Source organism: Lampetra fluviatilis, chromosome 22 (assembly GCF_964198595.1).
Source record: "Lampetra fluviatilis chromosome 22, kcLamFluv1.1, whole genome shotgun sequence".
NCBI lineage: Eukaryota > Metazoa > Chordata > Hyperoartia > Petromyzontiformes > Petromyzontidae > Lampetra > Lampetra fluviatilis.
The window spans coordinates 1,395,001-1,410,000 of NC_136296.1; the positions used below are offsets into that span (position 1 = coordinate 1,395,001).

Here is a 15,000-nt window from a genome sequence, read left to right on the forward strand (position 1 = left end):
AATCAAGATTCAACTCTACTGCAGGAGGTCAACACTCATGAAAACGTTTATTCTGGACTCCTGGTTGAGCCCCGAAAGAGTGGCATTAAACGGTCTTTTACAAGAAAATATTGATCCCAATGCAGTACAACCATATCCACGTGCAATTGCCAGGTGAACTGACTGGGTGAATTGAAGAGTAAAACGCGACCCATCCAGATGCGAAAATGCAAAAGCCTACAACACCTGGTATTCCCAGGCAGTCTCCCATATAAGTACTAACCAGGCTCTACGCTGCTTAGCTTCCGAGATCAGACGAGATCGGGCGCATTCAGGGTGATATGGTCGTACGCCATACTTGCAGAAACCTGACGCACATTCACATGTAAAAATCAAGATTCAACTCTACTGCAGGGAGGTCAACACTCATGAAACGTTTATTCTGGACTCCTGGTTGAGCCCCGAAAGAGTGGCATTAAACGGTCTTTTACAATAAAATCTTGATCCCAATGCAATACACCATATCCACGTGCAATTGGCAGGTGAAATGACTGGGTGAATTGAAGAGTTAAACGCGACCCATCCAGATGCGAGAATGCAAAAGCCTACAACACCAGGTATTCCCAGGCAGTCTCCAATCCAAGTACTAACCAGGCTCGACTCTGCTTAGCTTTCGAGATCAAAGGAGATCGGGCGCATTCAGGGTGATATGGTCGTAGGCCATACTTGCAGAGACCTGACGCACATTCATATGTTAAAATCAAGATTCAACTCTACTGCGGGAGGTCAACACTCATGAAAACGTTTATTCTGGACTCCTGGTTGAGCCCCGAAAGAGTGGCATTAAACGGTCTTTTACAAGAAAATCTTGATCCCAATGCAGTACACCATATCCGCGTGCAATTGGCAGGTGAACTGACTGGGTGAATTGAAGAGTAAAACCCGACCCATCCAGATACGAAAATGCAAAAGCCTACAACACCTGGTATTCCCAGGCAGTCTCCCATCCAAGTACGAACCAGGCTCGACCCTGCTTAGCTTCCGAGATCAGAAGAGATCGGTCGCATTCAGGGTGATATGGTCGTAGGCCATACTTGCAGAGACCTGACGCACATACATATGTAAAAATCAAGATTCAACTCTACTGCGGGAGGTCAACACTCATGAAAACGTTTATTCTGGACTCCTGGTTGAGCCCCGAAAGAGTGGCATTAAACGGTCTTTTACAAGAAAATCTTGATCCCAATGCAGTACACCATATCCGCGTGCAATTGGCAGGTGAACTGACTGGGTGAATTGAAGAGTAAAACGCGACCCATCCAGATACGAAAATGCAAAAGCCTACAACACCTGGTATTCCCAGGCAGTCTCCCATCCAAGTACTAACCAGGCTCGACCCTGCTTAGCTTCCGAGATCAGACGAGATCGGGCGCATTCAGGGTGATATGGTCGTAGGCCATACTTGCAGAGACCTGACGCACATTCATTTGTAAAAATCAAGATTCAACTCTACTGCAGGTGGTCAACACTCATGAAAACGTTTATTCTGGACTCCTGGTTGAGCCCCGAAAGAGTGGCATTAAACGGTCTTTTACAAGAAAATATTGATCCCAATGCAGTACACCATATCCGCGTGCAATTGGCAGGTGAACTGACTGGGTGAATTGAAGAGTAAAACGCGACCCATCCAGATACGAAAATGCATAAGCCTACAACACCTGGTGTTCCCAGGCAGTCTCCCATCCAAATACTAACCAGGCTCGACCCTGCTTAGCTTCCGAGATCAGACGAGATCGGGCGCATTCAGGGTGATATGGTCGTAAGCTATACTTGCAGAGACCTGACGCACATACATATGTAAAAATCAAGATTCAACTCTACTGCGGGAGGTCAACACTCATGAAAACTTTTATTCTGGACTCCTGATTGAGCCCCGAAAGAGTGGCATTAAAAGGTCTTTTACAAGAAAATATTGATCCCAATGCAGTACAACCATATCCACGTGCAATTGGCAGGTGAACTGACTGGGTGAATTGAAGAGTAAAACGCGACCCATCCAGAAGCGAAAATGCAAAAGCCTACAACACCTGGTATTCCCAGGCAGTCTCCCATATAAGTACTAACCAGGCTCTACGCTGCTTAGCTTCCGAGATCAGACGAGATCGGGCGCATTCAGGGTGATATGGTCGTACGCCATACTTGCAGAAACCTGACGCACATTCACATGTAAAAATCAAGATTCAACTCTACTGCGGGAGGTCAACACTCATGAAACGTTTATTCTGGACTCCTGGTTGAGCCCCGAAAAAGTGGCATTAAACGGTCTTTTACAATAAAATCTTGATCCCAATGCAGTACACCATATCCACGTGCAATTGGCAGGTGAACTGACTGGGTGAATTGAAGAGTTAAACGCGACCCATCCAGATGCGAGAATGCAAAAGCCTACAACACCTGGTATTCCCAGGCAGTCTCCAATCCAAGTACTAACCAGGCTCGACCCTGCTTAGCTTTCGAGATCAAAGGAGATCGGGCGAATTCAGGGTGATATGGTCGTAGGCCATACTTGCAGAGACCTGACGCACATTCATATGTTAAAATCAAGATTCAACTCTACTGCGGAAGGTCAACACTCATGAAACGTTTATTCTGGACTCCTGGTTGAGCCCCGAAAGAGTGGCATTATACGGTCTTTTACAATAAAATCTTGATCAGAATCAGAATCAGAAACGGTTTTAATCGCCATGTAAGTTTGCACAGACAAGGAATTCACTATGGCGGGACGGTGCATATGTAGTGGTGGTGTTGACGTGCGCCGACTGTGACAGTGATGGATCACGGGGCGGCGCGAGGTGCGGGGTTGGGCACGCGTTGTGGGCGTGGTGTGGACGCGCGCGCCGGGAGTGACAGAGGACGGGGCGGCGCGGCGTGGGTGCTGAGGCACGCTGAGATGTGGGAAAACAGGATCGTAGCCAGCGCCCAGTGATTGGTCGAATAGGATGGGTGCTCGCAGCGACGTCCGCAGGTGGGGTATAAAGGGGGACGCGCGAGAGCACTCGGGGAGAGTTACCCAGTTGAAGACCAGAAGACGGAGCTGAAGACCTAGTGCCCCGAGACCCCTAGTCCCGCCGTCCTTGTGGGGACCGGGGCCCTGTGTGGCTCGGAGGCGAGACTGTGGGACCCGGGGTCCGACGCCCACGTGGGTCGGGCTGGGGACCCACAGTCAAGACGGACACCCCGGGGAGGGAGTGTCCCGAATAGCTCAGTGGGCGTTAGTCGCCAGAATAGCTCAGTGGGCGTTAGTCGCCAGGGTAGCTAAGAGGGCGTTAGTCGCCAGGGTAGCTAAGAGGGTGTTTGTCACCCGAATAGCTCAGTGGGCGTTAGTCGCCAGAATAGCTCAGTGGGCGTTAGTCGCCAGAATAGCTAAGTGGGTGTTTGTCACCCGAGATACTAAGTGGGTGTTAGTCACCCGAGATACTAAGTGGGTGTTTGTCACCCGAGATACTAAGTGGGTGTTTGTCACCCGAGATACAAAGTAGGTGTTAGTCACCTGTGAACGAGTTAGGTAAAATAAAGAGTGTGTTACCCGTGAAGTCGTCTCCCGCCGAGTTACTACATTACAACTGGCGTCAGAAGTGAACCTGTCTTCAAGAAGAATGGACACGAGGAAGACTACCCGTACCCACGAGCGAGGTCGGGACGACGATGGCGTAATGGGGACACCAACCTCGGGAGGAGAGGACGAGGAGTTGCCGCCGATGCAGCACTTCGCGGGGTCCGACGCTCCGCTCGCCTCCGACACCAGCCTCCAAGACGCACACTCCCGGTTGGCGGAGTTGCTACTCGCCGCCGCCGCTGTCTTGGCGGACATCTCCGTTCCGGCGAGCGGAAAAACGGCTGCGGGGTTGCTGGAGAAAGCGACGTTGGAGGGATCCCGCCAAAAGGCGCTTCACGCCAAAAGTCTGGAAGTTGCCGCCGTTTTTGAGGGGCCGCCATCGATTGGCGGGAAGCACGGACACCACGTGGCCGGAGACCTCCGCTCAGCGCAGCCCACGTCATCAGCGCGCGCCGGAGCTCTCCATTTTGCGCCTGACGACCGAGCCGACATTTTACACAACTACAGCGGAGCGCGGGAAAATCTCTCCGACGTCGACGACGATCGGGTCCTCCAGCAAAGATTGCCCGCGCTGTCGGCGTTCAAGGCGGATGGGGGCGACTGGGGAGCCTTCCAACGAAGGTTCCTCGCTCATCAGGAAATGTCGGGGTGGTCCGACACCACTGCCCTGCGTGCGTTGCCAGCGATGCTCGACGACGACGCGCTTGCAGCCTTCACATCTGCTGCAAGGTCGTCCCGCTCTACGCTCCAGGCCGCACTACACCTGATGGCGAAGGTGTTCGGACCGCCCTCCACCTGTCGCCACCAGTTCTACGATCGGCGGAAGGTGGCTGGAGAAATGACGCTCGCCTATCGCACGGCGCTGCTCGCCTTGGCGGACGCAGCTTTTCCCCGCATGGACAAGGAGGGGAAGGACGCCATGGTGACGGAGCAGCTGCTGGCGTTGGCCCACGAGTTGGGGGTCCCCATCAATGTGGCGGACGAAATGGATATCTGCTCCCTGGCGATCGCCACGAGCATTCACGCGTACGAGGTCCTCAAACGCAAGCCGGGGGTCGTCTGCAAATTGGCGGGGAATGCGGCACTGGCCGCCACGATCGCCGAACCTCAGCCAGCTGCGGATCAGGAGCAGGCCTTCGCTGCATCGCGTCCGGGGGAGTGGAGAACGGGAGGTCGTTCGCCCACACGTTCATCCCGCAAGCTGGAGCAACCGAAACCTACGACGTCCCTCGTCGCCTGCTACAACTGCGGCCTTCGGGGTCACGTCGCAGCCGGGTGCCGGGCCCCGCGTCAGCGCGCCACAGGACCACGTCGGGACGACGACCAGGCCCACAAGTCATCCCAACAAAACCCGGCAAGTCGCGGCACCTCACACGCTCGGTCCACAAACACGGCACATTCGGGTCGCCGCTTGGCGGTGGGGGGTTCGCGGCTGGGTGCCGGGGGTTCATTTCGGCGAGGGGGGTCCGTACACGGCCCGCAAGCAGTCGAATGGTCCGAATTGGCCCGCAGGATAGTGGCTGCGTCGGCCGGGTCGTCCGTGGTAACGGGGTTTATTGACGGGGTTGAGGTCCGGATGCTTGTGGACACGGGTGCGTCGGCCACTATCATTTCGGACCTTATTTATAACATTCTTCCCGTCCAAAGTAGACCCCTTCTGCCAGTGGACGTGCCATTTTATGCGGCGAATGGGGGATCCCTGGGGATCATCGGCCAGATTCGGGCGACTATTTGCATTGGTGACATCAAATTGGCGGGCCCTATTTTTGTATCATCATCGCTGGCCGTTCCCTGTTTGCTAGGTACAGACTTTTTGTCCAAAATGCCCATCAAAATTCTTATAGATCAGGCCTGCATTGAGCTTCCGTCAGGTCGGCGGGTTGCGTTCTTGACGAGCCCTACCAAAATACGCACGGTTTGTGCGACGGTGCAGGCGCTGGCAACTCAGACTGTACGGGTGCCCCCGGGATCGCAAATATTGGTACCCCTTCGGTTGAGGAAACCACTCGAGGTGGGTGCGGAGGCACAGGGGGTGCTGTTGGGGCCGTCTAACAGGGCCAGAAGGGGCCTCGACTTAGCGGTTGCTCAAACCAGGGTGAGAGGGGACAGTGAGCCGTTCGAAATGGTCCTGAATACGGGGTCGCGGCCGGCCGTAATTGTGCAGGGAACGGTGCTGGCTCACGCCGCGCCGCTACCCGTTGAGGAACGGCTCGTGGCTCAAGCAGATTTCACTGTCGAGTCGCATCCTCCAAGTGACGAGGGGACAAAGTGGTTGGACTCGTTGTGTGCCGGTTCTGCTAACTTGTCCAAAGTGCAATTGGGAGTCGACGCTCCCACGGGGAGGGATTCGCTGTTGTCGTTGCCCCTCATTGAGTGGGGCCGTCTCCAAATGTCCGACAGCTCCCTACTTACGCTACGTCGAAAAATTGGCGCTCCCGAGGTAGGGGATGCGCGGGTCGGTTCCTGGGTGTGCAGACAGGGCCTTTTGATGAAGTGGGACAACATGTCCCGGCGTCACGTGCTCGTTGTGCCTGTTGCTATGCGGGGTAGGGTCGTTCTGGCAGCTCATGAACGGCTCATGCATCTGGGTTTTCACAAAACGCTCGCCCTAATCCAGCGAGACTATTATTGGCCGGGGATGGGTAACGACGTGGCGAACATTCTTAAGGGATGCGTAGGGTGCGCCAAAAGAAAACCGCCACCATTGGCAGCTAATCCACCGCTGCAATCCATTCAAGTTTCGCGCACAAACGAATTGGTTGCGTTGGACATCTTGGGGCCCTTTCCTGCTACACCGAGGGGAAATAGGTTCCTGCTGGTTGGCGTAGAATACTTCACCCGATGGCCCATGGCATGGCCACTCACCAACCAGTCGGCTGCAGCGGTGGCGGACGCCTTCGTCCAGGGTTATGTTTTGGACAAGGGCGCCCCCGAACGCTTGCTGACGGATCAAGGGAAGAATTTTTCGAGCGTTTTGTTGCGCGAGGTGTGCGACCTGTTGGGTACAAAGAAAGTGCGTACTTCCCCCTACCACCCGCAGACTGACGGGATGGTTGAGCGTCTGAACAGGACGATTACGTCTATGCTGTGCCAACAGGTCTGCGACGATCAGGTTGATTGGGACTTACAGGTGCCGGGGGTACTCGCGGCCTATCGAATGGCCCCTCATGCGGCGACGGGGTTTTCCCCATTTTTTCTTATGTATGGGCGGGAGGCCGATCCGGCCATGGACGTCCAACTGGGGATTTCCCAGCCACGTGCAAAATCAAAATTGGCAGACCACATCAAATTTAATATCGCCAAATTGACTGAAGCGCGGGAGGCGGCGAGGTTGAATTCGCGGTCTCGGCAAATCGCGAACGAGAGATTGCATGGGCGGAGGGTGCATACGCATGATTGGAAACCAGGCGATAAGGCCTGGCTGCATTGTCCACATGCACCGTTGGCTACGTCCCCCAAATTGTTGAGACCTTGGAGGGGACCGGTGGAAATTGTGCGGGTTGCACGACCCCAGAGTTTACAGATTAAATGGGAAAAACGCCGTTGATACGTGCACCCCTCCCGACTGAAGCCCTATGCGGCACCGTGTGACCCCGTTCTGTGCCGTAACGACCGGGCGTGTGATGTGACCGTCGACTTGGGGAGGGAGGTGTCGCAGGCTGCTCCTCACTTGTCTCCACCTGACCCACCCCCAGGTGCCTCAGGCTTGACGGCTGCTGACCGTCGGGAACCTGAACCCCGGGGCACGCACGGGTCCTCGATGCCTGGCCAATGTCTTCCTGAACTGCCGGCACCACCGGACGTTCAACCGCGTCTGGTGCCGTACGACGGACCGGCAAGGCGGACTCGGGCTAGGGCACAACAATTTTCATGAAGACATTTTTTTTTTCCGACACCGAGCTCGCCCGGTGTTCCCCTCTGCCGGGGTAATGTCCCGTTGTAGGGGCGCTCGGAAAGAATGGGACGCTGCACGAGTCGAGAGAGAAAAAAAAAAAAAAATTCCATTTATTTTTCTTTCTGCATACACATTGCTATTGTCACTCGCCGGATTATATATATATTGTTCTGTTGTCGCGGTGGCATTGGTTGATGGTTGCGGATGGTAGTGTTCGCGTTGTGTTGTGTTGTTACGTTAGTTGTTGTTCTTGTTGTTGTGTTGTGTTACGGGGCACACAGGGGGGTTTGTATATTTTTATAGCAGCCGGGTCGGCTGCGAGCTATGTGGTAGGGGGTGATGTAGTGGTGGTGTTGACGTGCGCCGACTGTGACAGTGATGGATCACGGGGCGGCGCGAGGTGCGGGGTTGGGCACGCGTTGTGGGCGTGGTGTGGACGCGCGCGCCGGGAGTGACAGAGGACGGGGCGGCGCGGCGTGGGTGCTGAGGCACGCTGAGATGTGGGAAAACAGGATCGTAGCCAGCGCCCAGTGATTGGTCGAATAGGATGGGTGCTCGCAGCGACGTCCGCAGGTGGGGTATAAAGGGGGACGCGCGAGAGCACTCGGGGAGAGTTACCCAGTTGAAGACCAGAAGACGGAGCTGGAGACCTAGTGCCCCGAGACCCCTAGTCCCGCCGTCCTTGTGGGGACCGGGGCCCTGTGTGGCTCGGAGGCGAGACTGTGGGACCCGGGGTCCGACGCCCACGTGGGTCGGGCTGGGGACCCACAGTCAAGACGGACACCCCGGGGAGGGAGTGTCCCGAATAGCTCAGTGGGCGTTAGTCGCCAGAATAGCTCAGTGGGCGTTAGTCGCCAGGGTAGCTAAGAGGGCGTTAGTCGCCAGGGTAGCTAAGAGGGTGTTTGTCACCCGAATAGCTCAGTGGGCGTTAGTCGCCAGAATAGCTCAGTGGGCGTTAGTCGCCAGAATAGCTAAGTGGGTGTTTGTCACCCGAGATACTAAGTGGGTGTTAGTCACCCGAGATACTAAGTGGGTGTTTGTCACCCGAGATACTAAGTGGGTTCATCTTCTTGGTTCTTTCGGTAAAGTCACGTAGAAGGGAAGTAACAAAATAATAAAAATAAAACATAATAAAACAATTCTCACGACGTTTCGGCCACAACGCAAGCAGCCGTCCTCAGGCGAAGAATGAGACATTATCAAGCTAGGAGCTTATATAGGTGTAGCGAGGAGGAGCGCCTTAACAAAAGAATGTGCATATGAAGAGGAATTTTAGCATACCAATGGGCAATGCGTAGGAGGGGGGGCGGAGGGGTTTCAAAGTCCCATTATGCCCATGCATTATGCAGGATCAACAGCACCACGGGGGGGCGCAAGGAACAACGTTAATAAAGGAAAGGAATGTTAATGATATGTAGCTGCATTTACCAAACAACCACGTAGAAAACCAAAGTAAAAACTACATAAAAAAAATATATAAACTGATACTTACTATACTCTACAATAAGCTGAGTTACTAACAACAAATAATAAATTACAATTCTACGTCGTAAGAAGTATATAATATACTTCCATCTAAACTTTATTCTCTTAGCATATACAGTACTATATACTGCCATAGATAAACCCAACATTAAATTATATACTGTATTAAATTATATACTGTATAATACAGTATATAATTTAATGTTGGGTTTATCTATGGCAGTATATAGTACTGTATATGCTAAGAGAATAAAGTTTAGATGGAAGTATATTATATACTTCTTACGACGTAGAATTGTAATTTATTATTTGTTGTTGATAACTCAGCTTATTGTAGAGTATAGTAAGTATCAGTTTATATTTTAGTTTTTTTTTATGTAGTTTTTACTTTGGTTTTCTACGTGGTTGTTTGGTAAATGCAGCTACATATCATTAACATTCCTTTCCTTTATTAACGTTGTTCCTTGCGCCCCCCCCGTGGTGCTGTTGATCCTGCATAATGCATGGGCATAATGGGACTTTGAAACCCCTCCGCCCCCCCTCCTACGCATTGCCCATTGGTATGCTAAAATTCCTCTTCATATGCACATTCTTTTGTTAAGGCGCTCCTCCTCGCTACACCTATATAAGCTCCTAGCTTGATAATGTCTCATTCTTCGCCTGAGGACGGCTGCTTGCGTTGTGGCCGAAACGTCGTGAGAATTGTTTTATTATGTTTTATTTTTATTATTTTGTTACTTCCCTTCTACGTGACTTTACCGAAAGAACCAAGAAGATGAATCCCTGCAGTCACGAATACTAAGTGGGTGTTTGTCACCCGAGATACAAAGTAGGTGTTAGTCACCTGTGAACGAGTTTGGTAAAATAAAGAGTGTGTTACCCGTGAAGTCGTCTCCCGCCGAGTTACTACATTACACATACATTGAACAAGTAGGAATCTTAACTTATATAAAAGGTATACACTCTAACTATACTAACGTTACAAAGTATAAGTAATACTAAAGGGCTAGAATCTTTAAAATTATGAATAAGTAGACCTTATAAAATGCGAAATGTAAAATGTTAATTAGCCGTATTAAACAATATTAAAATACAAAAATACAAATAAGATTACACGTTGTAAGTATGGAAAGGTGTAATTATGTAGATAAAATGTTATAGTAAGTGTAACAGTTATTTTAAGTGTAAAAGTCATTTTAAGCCCTTGGCCTTGTTGAGGAGGCCAACAGCGGATGGGAAAAAACTGTTTTTATGACGTGAGGTTTTTGTCTTGATGGACCGCAGCCTTCTGCCGGAGGGGAGTAGCTGGAACAGAGAGTATCCAGGGTGCGAGGAATCGTCCACAATCTTCCTCGCTCGCCTCAGGGTTCTCAAAGTGTGCAGGTCCTCAAGGGTTGGTAGATTACAGCCAATCACCTTCTCAGCAGTGCGGATGATACGCTGCAGTCTGCTCTTGTCCTTGGCAGTGGCAGCAGCGTACCAGACGGTGATGGAGGAGGTGAGGATGGACTCAATGATGGCTGTATAGAAGCACACCATCATTGTCTTTGGCAGATTAAATTTCTTCAGCTGCCGTAGGAAGTACATTCTCTGTTGAGCTCTCTTGATAAGGGAGCTGATGTTCAGTTCCCACTTGATATCCTGGGAAAGAATAGTGCCCAGGAAGCGGAAGGACTCAACATTGGTGACTGGGGAGTCGCACAGGGTGATGGGGGTGAGTGGGGCTGAATTCTTCCTGAAGTCCACAACCATCTCCACGGTCTTAAGAGCATTAAGCTCCAGGTTGTTCTGGCTACACCAGGTCACCAGGTTGTCAGCTTCCCTCCTATAGTCAGACTCATCCCCATCAGAGATTAGCCCAATGAGGGTGGTGTCGTCCGCAAACTTCAACAGTTTGACGGACTGGTGACTGGAGGTGCAGCTGTTGGTGTACAGGGTGAATAGCAGAGGGGAAAGGACGCAGCCCTGAGGAGATCCGGTGCTGATTGACCTGGAGGCAGAAACTTGTGATCCCAGTTTGACACACTGCTTCCTGTCAGACAGGAAGTCTGTGATCCATCTGCAGGTGGAGTCTGGCACGTTCAGCAGGGAGAGCTTGTCCTGAAGCAGGCTAGGAATGATGGTGTTAAAAGCCGAGCTAAAGTCCACAAACAGGATCCTGGCGTAGGATGCTGCGGAGTCCAGATGCTGTAGGGTGAAGTGGAGGGCCATGTTAACTGCATCATCCACAGACCTGTTGGCTCTGTAGGCAAACTGAAGGGGGTCCAGTAGAGGGTCTGTGATGGCTTTGAGGTGTGCAAGGACCAGGCGCTCAAAAGACGTCATTACCACGGAGGTAAGGGCGATTGGTCTGTAATCATTTAATCCTGTTGGCCTTGGCTTTTTGGGCACTGGAATGATGATGGAGGACTTGAGACAGGCTGGTACATGACATGTCTCCATGGAGGTGGTAAAGATGTTGGTGAACACTGGGGACAGCTGGTCCGCGCAGTGCCTGAGGGTGGCTGGAGAGACAGAGTCCGGCCCAGCTGCTTTGTGTGGGTTCTGCCTCTTGAAAAGTTTTTTTAACTTCTCCCTCCTGAATGGAGATAGTTGTCTCTGTAGTGTGGGGTGGGATAGGGGCCTCTTGGGTGGGAAGGGGTAGTTCAGGACAGTCCAATTGTCTTTCAAATCTGCAGTAGAACTCGTTCAGGTCGTTGGCTAGGCGGGAGTTGTTAGTGGTGTGGGGGGCTCTGGGCTGCAGTACACCATATCCACGTGCAATTGGCAGGTGAACTGACTGGGTGAATTGAAGAGTTAAACGCGACCCATCCAGATGCGAGAATGCAAAAGCCTACAACACCTGGTATTCCCAGGCAGTCTCCAATCCAAGTACTAACCAGGCTCGACCCTGCTTAGCTTTCGAGATCAAAGGAGATCGGGCGCATTCAGGGTGATATGGTCGTAGGCCATACTTGCAGAGACCTGACGCACATTCATATGTTAAAATCAAGATTCAACTCTACTGCGGGAGGTCAACACTCATGAAAACGTTTATTCTGGACTCCTGGTTGAGCCCCGAAAGAGTGGCATTAAACGGTCTTTTACAAGAAAATCTTGATCCCAATGCAGTACACCATATCCGCGTGCAATTGGCAGGTGAACTGACTGGGTGAATTGAAGAGTAAAACGCGACCCATCCAGATACGAAAATGTAAAAGCCTACAACACCTGGTATTCCCAGGCAGTCTTGCATCCAAGTACTCACCAGGCTCGACCCTGCTTAGCTTCCAAGATCAGACGAGATCGGGCGCATTCAGGGTGATATTGTCGTAGGCCATACTTGCAGAGACCTGACGCACATTCATATGTTAAAATCAAGATTCAACTCTACTGCGGGAGGTCAACACTCATGAAAACGTTTATTCTGGACTCCTGGTTGAGCCCCGAAAGAGTGGCATTAAACGGTCTTTTACAAGAAAATCTTGATCCCAATGCAGTACACCATATCCGCGTGCAATTGGCAGGTGAACTGACTGGGTGAATTGAAGTGTAAAACGCGACCCATCCAGATACGAAAATGCAAAAGCCTACAACACCTGGTATTCCCAGGCAGTCTCCCATCCAAGTACTAACCAGGCTCGTTCCTGCTTAGCTTCCGAGATCAGACGAGATCAGGCGCATTCAGGGTGATATGGCCGTAGGCCATACTTGCAGAGACCTGACGCACATTCATTTGTAAAAATCAAGATTCAACTCTACTGCAGGTGGTCAACACTCATGAAAACGTTTATTCTGGACTCCTGGTTGAGCACCGAAAGAGTGGCATAAAACGGTCTTTTACAAGAAATCTTGATCCCAATGCAGTACACCATATCCACGTGCAATTGGCAGGTGAACTGACTGGGTGAATTGAAGAGTAAAACGCGACCCATCCAGATACGAAAATGCAAAAGCCTACAACACCTGGTATTACCAGGCAGTGTCCCATCCCAGTACTAACCAGGCTCGACCCTGCTTAGCTTCCGAGATCAGGCGCATTCAGGGTTATATGGTCGTAGCCCATACTTGCAGAGACCTGACGCACAATCATTTGTAAAAATCAAGATTCAACTCTACTGCAGGAGGTCAACACTCATGAAAACGTTTATTCTGGACTCCTGGTTGAGCCCCGAAAGTGTGGCATTAAACGGTTTTTTACAAGAAAATCTTGATCCCAATGCAGTACACCATATCCGCGTGCAATTGGCAGGTGAACTGACTCGGTGAATTGAAGAGTAAAACGCGACCCATCCAGATACGAAAATGCAAAAGCCTACAACACCTGGTATTCCCAGGCAGTCTCCCATCCAAGTACTCACCAGGCTCGACCCTGCTTAGCTTCCAAGATCAGACGAGATCGGGCGCATTCAGGGTGATATGGTCGTAGGCCATACTTGCAGAGACCTGACGCACATTCATATGTTAAAATCAAGATTCAACTCTACTGCGGGAGGTCAACACTCATGAAAACGTTTATTCTGGACTCCTGGTTGAGCCCCGAAAGAGTGGCATTAAAAGGTCTTTTACAAGAAAATATTGATCCCAATGCAGTACACCATATCCGCGTGCAATTGGCAGGTGAACTGACTGGGTGAATTGAAGAGTAAAACGCGACTCATCCAGATACGAAAATGCAAAAGCCTACAACACCTGGTATTATCAGGCAGTCTTCCATCCAAGTACTCACCAGGCTCGACCCTGCTTAGCTTCCAAGATCAGACGAGATCGGGCGCATTCAGGGTGATATTGTCGTAGGCCATACTTGCGGAGACCTGACGCACATTCATATGTAAAAATCAAGATTCAACTCTACTGCGGGAGGTCAACACTCATGAAAACGTTTATTCTGGACTCCTGGTTGAGCCCCGAAAGAGTGGCATTAAACGGTCTTTTACAAGAAAATCTTGATCCCAATGCAGTACACCATATCCGCGTGCAATTGGCAGGTGAACTGACTGGGTGAATTGAAGAGTAAAACGCGACTCATCCAGATACGAAAATGCAAAAGCCTACAACACCTGGTATTCCCAGGCAGTCTTCCATCCAAGTACTCACCAGGCTCGACCCTGCTTAGCTTCCAAGATCAGACGAGATCGGGCGCATTCAGGGTGATATTGTCGTAGGCCATACTTGCAGAGACCTGACGCACATTCACATGTAAAAATCAAGATTCAACTCTACTGCGGGAGGTCAACACTCATGAAACGTTTATTCTGGACTCCTGGTTGAGCCCCGAAAGAGTGGCATTAAACGGTCTTTTACAATAAAATCTTGATCCCAATGCAGTACACCATATCCACGTGCAATTGGCAGGTGAACTGACTGGGTGAATTGAAGAGTTAAACGCGACCCATCCAGATGCGAGAATGCAAAAGCCTACAACACCTGGTATTCCCAGGCAGTCTCCAATCCAAGTACTAACCAGGCTCGACCCTGCTTAGCTTTCGAGATCAAAGGAGATCAGGCGAATTCAGGGTGATATGGTCGTAGGCCATACTTGCAGAGACCTGACACACATTCATATGTTAAAATCAAGATTCAACTCTACTGCGGGAGGTCAACACTCATGAAAACGTTTATTCTGGACTCCTGGTTGAGCCCCGAAAGAGTGGCATTAAACGGTCTTTTACAAGAAAATCTTGATCCCAATGCAGTACACCATATCCGCGTGCAATTGGCAGGTGAACTGACTGGGTGAATTGAAGAGTAAAACGCGACCTATCCAGATACGAAAATGCAAAAGCCTACAACACCTGGTATTCCCAGGCAGTCTTCCATCCAAGAACTCACCAGGCTCGACCCTGCTTAGCTTCCAAGATCAGACGAGATCGGGCGCATTCAGGGTGATATTGTCGTAGGCCATACTTGCAGAGACCTGACGCACATTCATATGTTAAAATCAAGATTCAACTCTACTGCGGGAGGTCAACACTCATGAAACGTTTATTCTGGACTCCTGGTTGAGCCCCGAAAGAGTGGCATTAAACGGTCTTTTACAATAAAA

At 50.9% G+C, this 15,000-nt stretch overlaps 13 non-coding genes and 3 pseudogenes across 13 annotated transcripts; all 16 read right to left on the reverse strand.

The window, feature by feature from the left end:
• Positions 1 to 213: 213 nt before the first annotated feature.
• On the reverse strand, positions 214 to 332 carry LOC144939311 (5S ribosomal RNA). Its single transcript, XR_013638498.1, has one exon. It is a non-coding gene; the product is annotated as a 5S ribosomal RNA (ribosomal RNA).
• A 249-nt stretch (positions 333 to 581) lies between these two features.
• On the reverse strand, positions 582 to 700 carry LOC144939363 (5S ribosomal RNA). Its single transcript, XR_013638545.1, has one exon. It is a non-coding gene; the product is annotated as a 5S ribosomal RNA (ribosomal RNA).
• Positions 701 to 949: 249 nt separating this feature from the next.
• On the reverse strand, positions 950 to 1,068 carry LOC144939122 (5S ribosomal RNA). The gene has a single exon (XR_013638317.1). It is a non-coding gene; the product is annotated as a 5S ribosomal RNA (ribosomal RNA).
• A 249-nt stretch (positions 1,069 to 1,317) lies between these two features.
• LOC144940310 (5S ribosomal RNA) lies at positions 1,318 to 1,436 on the reverse strand. The gene has a single exon (XR_013638887.1). It is a non-coding gene; the product is annotated as a 5S ribosomal RNA (ribosomal RNA).
• Positions 1,437 to 1,685: 249 nt separating this feature from the next.
• On the reverse strand, positions 1,686 to 1,804 carry LOC144938732 (5S ribosomal RNA). Its single transcript, XR_013637945.1, has one exon. It is a non-coding gene; the product is annotated as a 5S ribosomal RNA (ribosomal RNA).
• Positions 1,805 to 2,054: 250 nt separating this feature from the next.
• On the reverse strand, positions 2,055 to 2,173 carry LOC144939312 (5S ribosomal RNA). Its single transcript, XR_013638499.1, has one exon. It is a non-coding gene; the product is annotated as a 5S ribosomal RNA (ribosomal RNA).
• A 248-nt stretch (positions 2,174 to 2,421) lies between these two features.
• LOC144939258 (5S ribosomal RNA) lies at positions 2,422 to 2,540 on the reverse strand. The gene has a single exon (XR_013638448.1). It is a non-coding gene; the product is annotated as a 5S ribosomal RNA (ribosomal RNA).
• Positions 2,541 to 11,805: 9,265 nt separating this feature from the next.
• LOC144939073 (5S ribosomal RNA) lies at positions 11,806 to 11,924 on the reverse strand. Its single transcript, XR_013638271.1, has one exon. It is a non-coding gene; the product is annotated as a 5S ribosomal RNA (ribosomal RNA).
• Positions 11,925 to 12,173: 249 nt separating this feature from the next.
• LOC144939642 (5S ribosomal RNA) lies at positions 12,174 to 12,292 on the reverse strand (annotated as a pseudogene).
• A 249-nt stretch (positions 12,293 to 12,541) lies between these two features.
• Positions 12,542 to 12,660, reverse strand: LOC144939174 (5S ribosomal RNA). The gene has a single exon (XR_013638367.1). It is a non-coding gene; the product is annotated as a 5S ribosomal RNA (ribosomal RNA).
• Positions 12,661 to 12,908: 248 nt separating this feature from the next.
• Positions 12,909 to 13,017, reverse strand: LOC144940189 (5S ribosomal RNA; annotated as a pseudogene).
• Positions 13,018 to 13,266: 249 nt separating this feature from the next.
• On the reverse strand, positions 13,267 to 13,385 carry LOC144938797 (5S ribosomal RNA). The gene has a single exon (XR_013638006.1). It is a non-coding gene; the product is annotated as a 5S ribosomal RNA (ribosomal RNA).
• Positions 13,386 to 13,634: 249 nt separating this feature from the next.
• On the reverse strand, positions 13,635 to 13,753 carry LOC144939640 (5S ribosomal RNA; annotated as a pseudogene).
• A 249-nt stretch (positions 13,754 to 14,002) lies between these two features.
• LOC144939252 (5S ribosomal RNA) lies at positions 14,003 to 14,121 on the reverse strand. Its single transcript, XR_013638442.1, has one exon. It is a non-coding gene; the product is annotated as a 5S ribosomal RNA (ribosomal RNA).
• A 248-nt stretch (positions 14,122 to 14,369) lies between these two features.
• LOC144939439 (5S ribosomal RNA) lies at positions 14,370 to 14,488 on the reverse strand. The gene has a single exon (XR_013638617.1). It is a non-coding gene; the product is annotated as a 5S ribosomal RNA (ribosomal RNA).
• Positions 14,489 to 14,737: 249 nt separating this feature from the next.
• On the reverse strand, positions 14,738 to 14,856 carry LOC144939547 (5S ribosomal RNA). The gene has a single exon (XR_013638720.1). It is a non-coding gene; the product is annotated as a 5S ribosomal RNA (ribosomal RNA).
• Between the last annotated feature and the right edge of the window lie 144 nt (positions 14,857 to 15,000).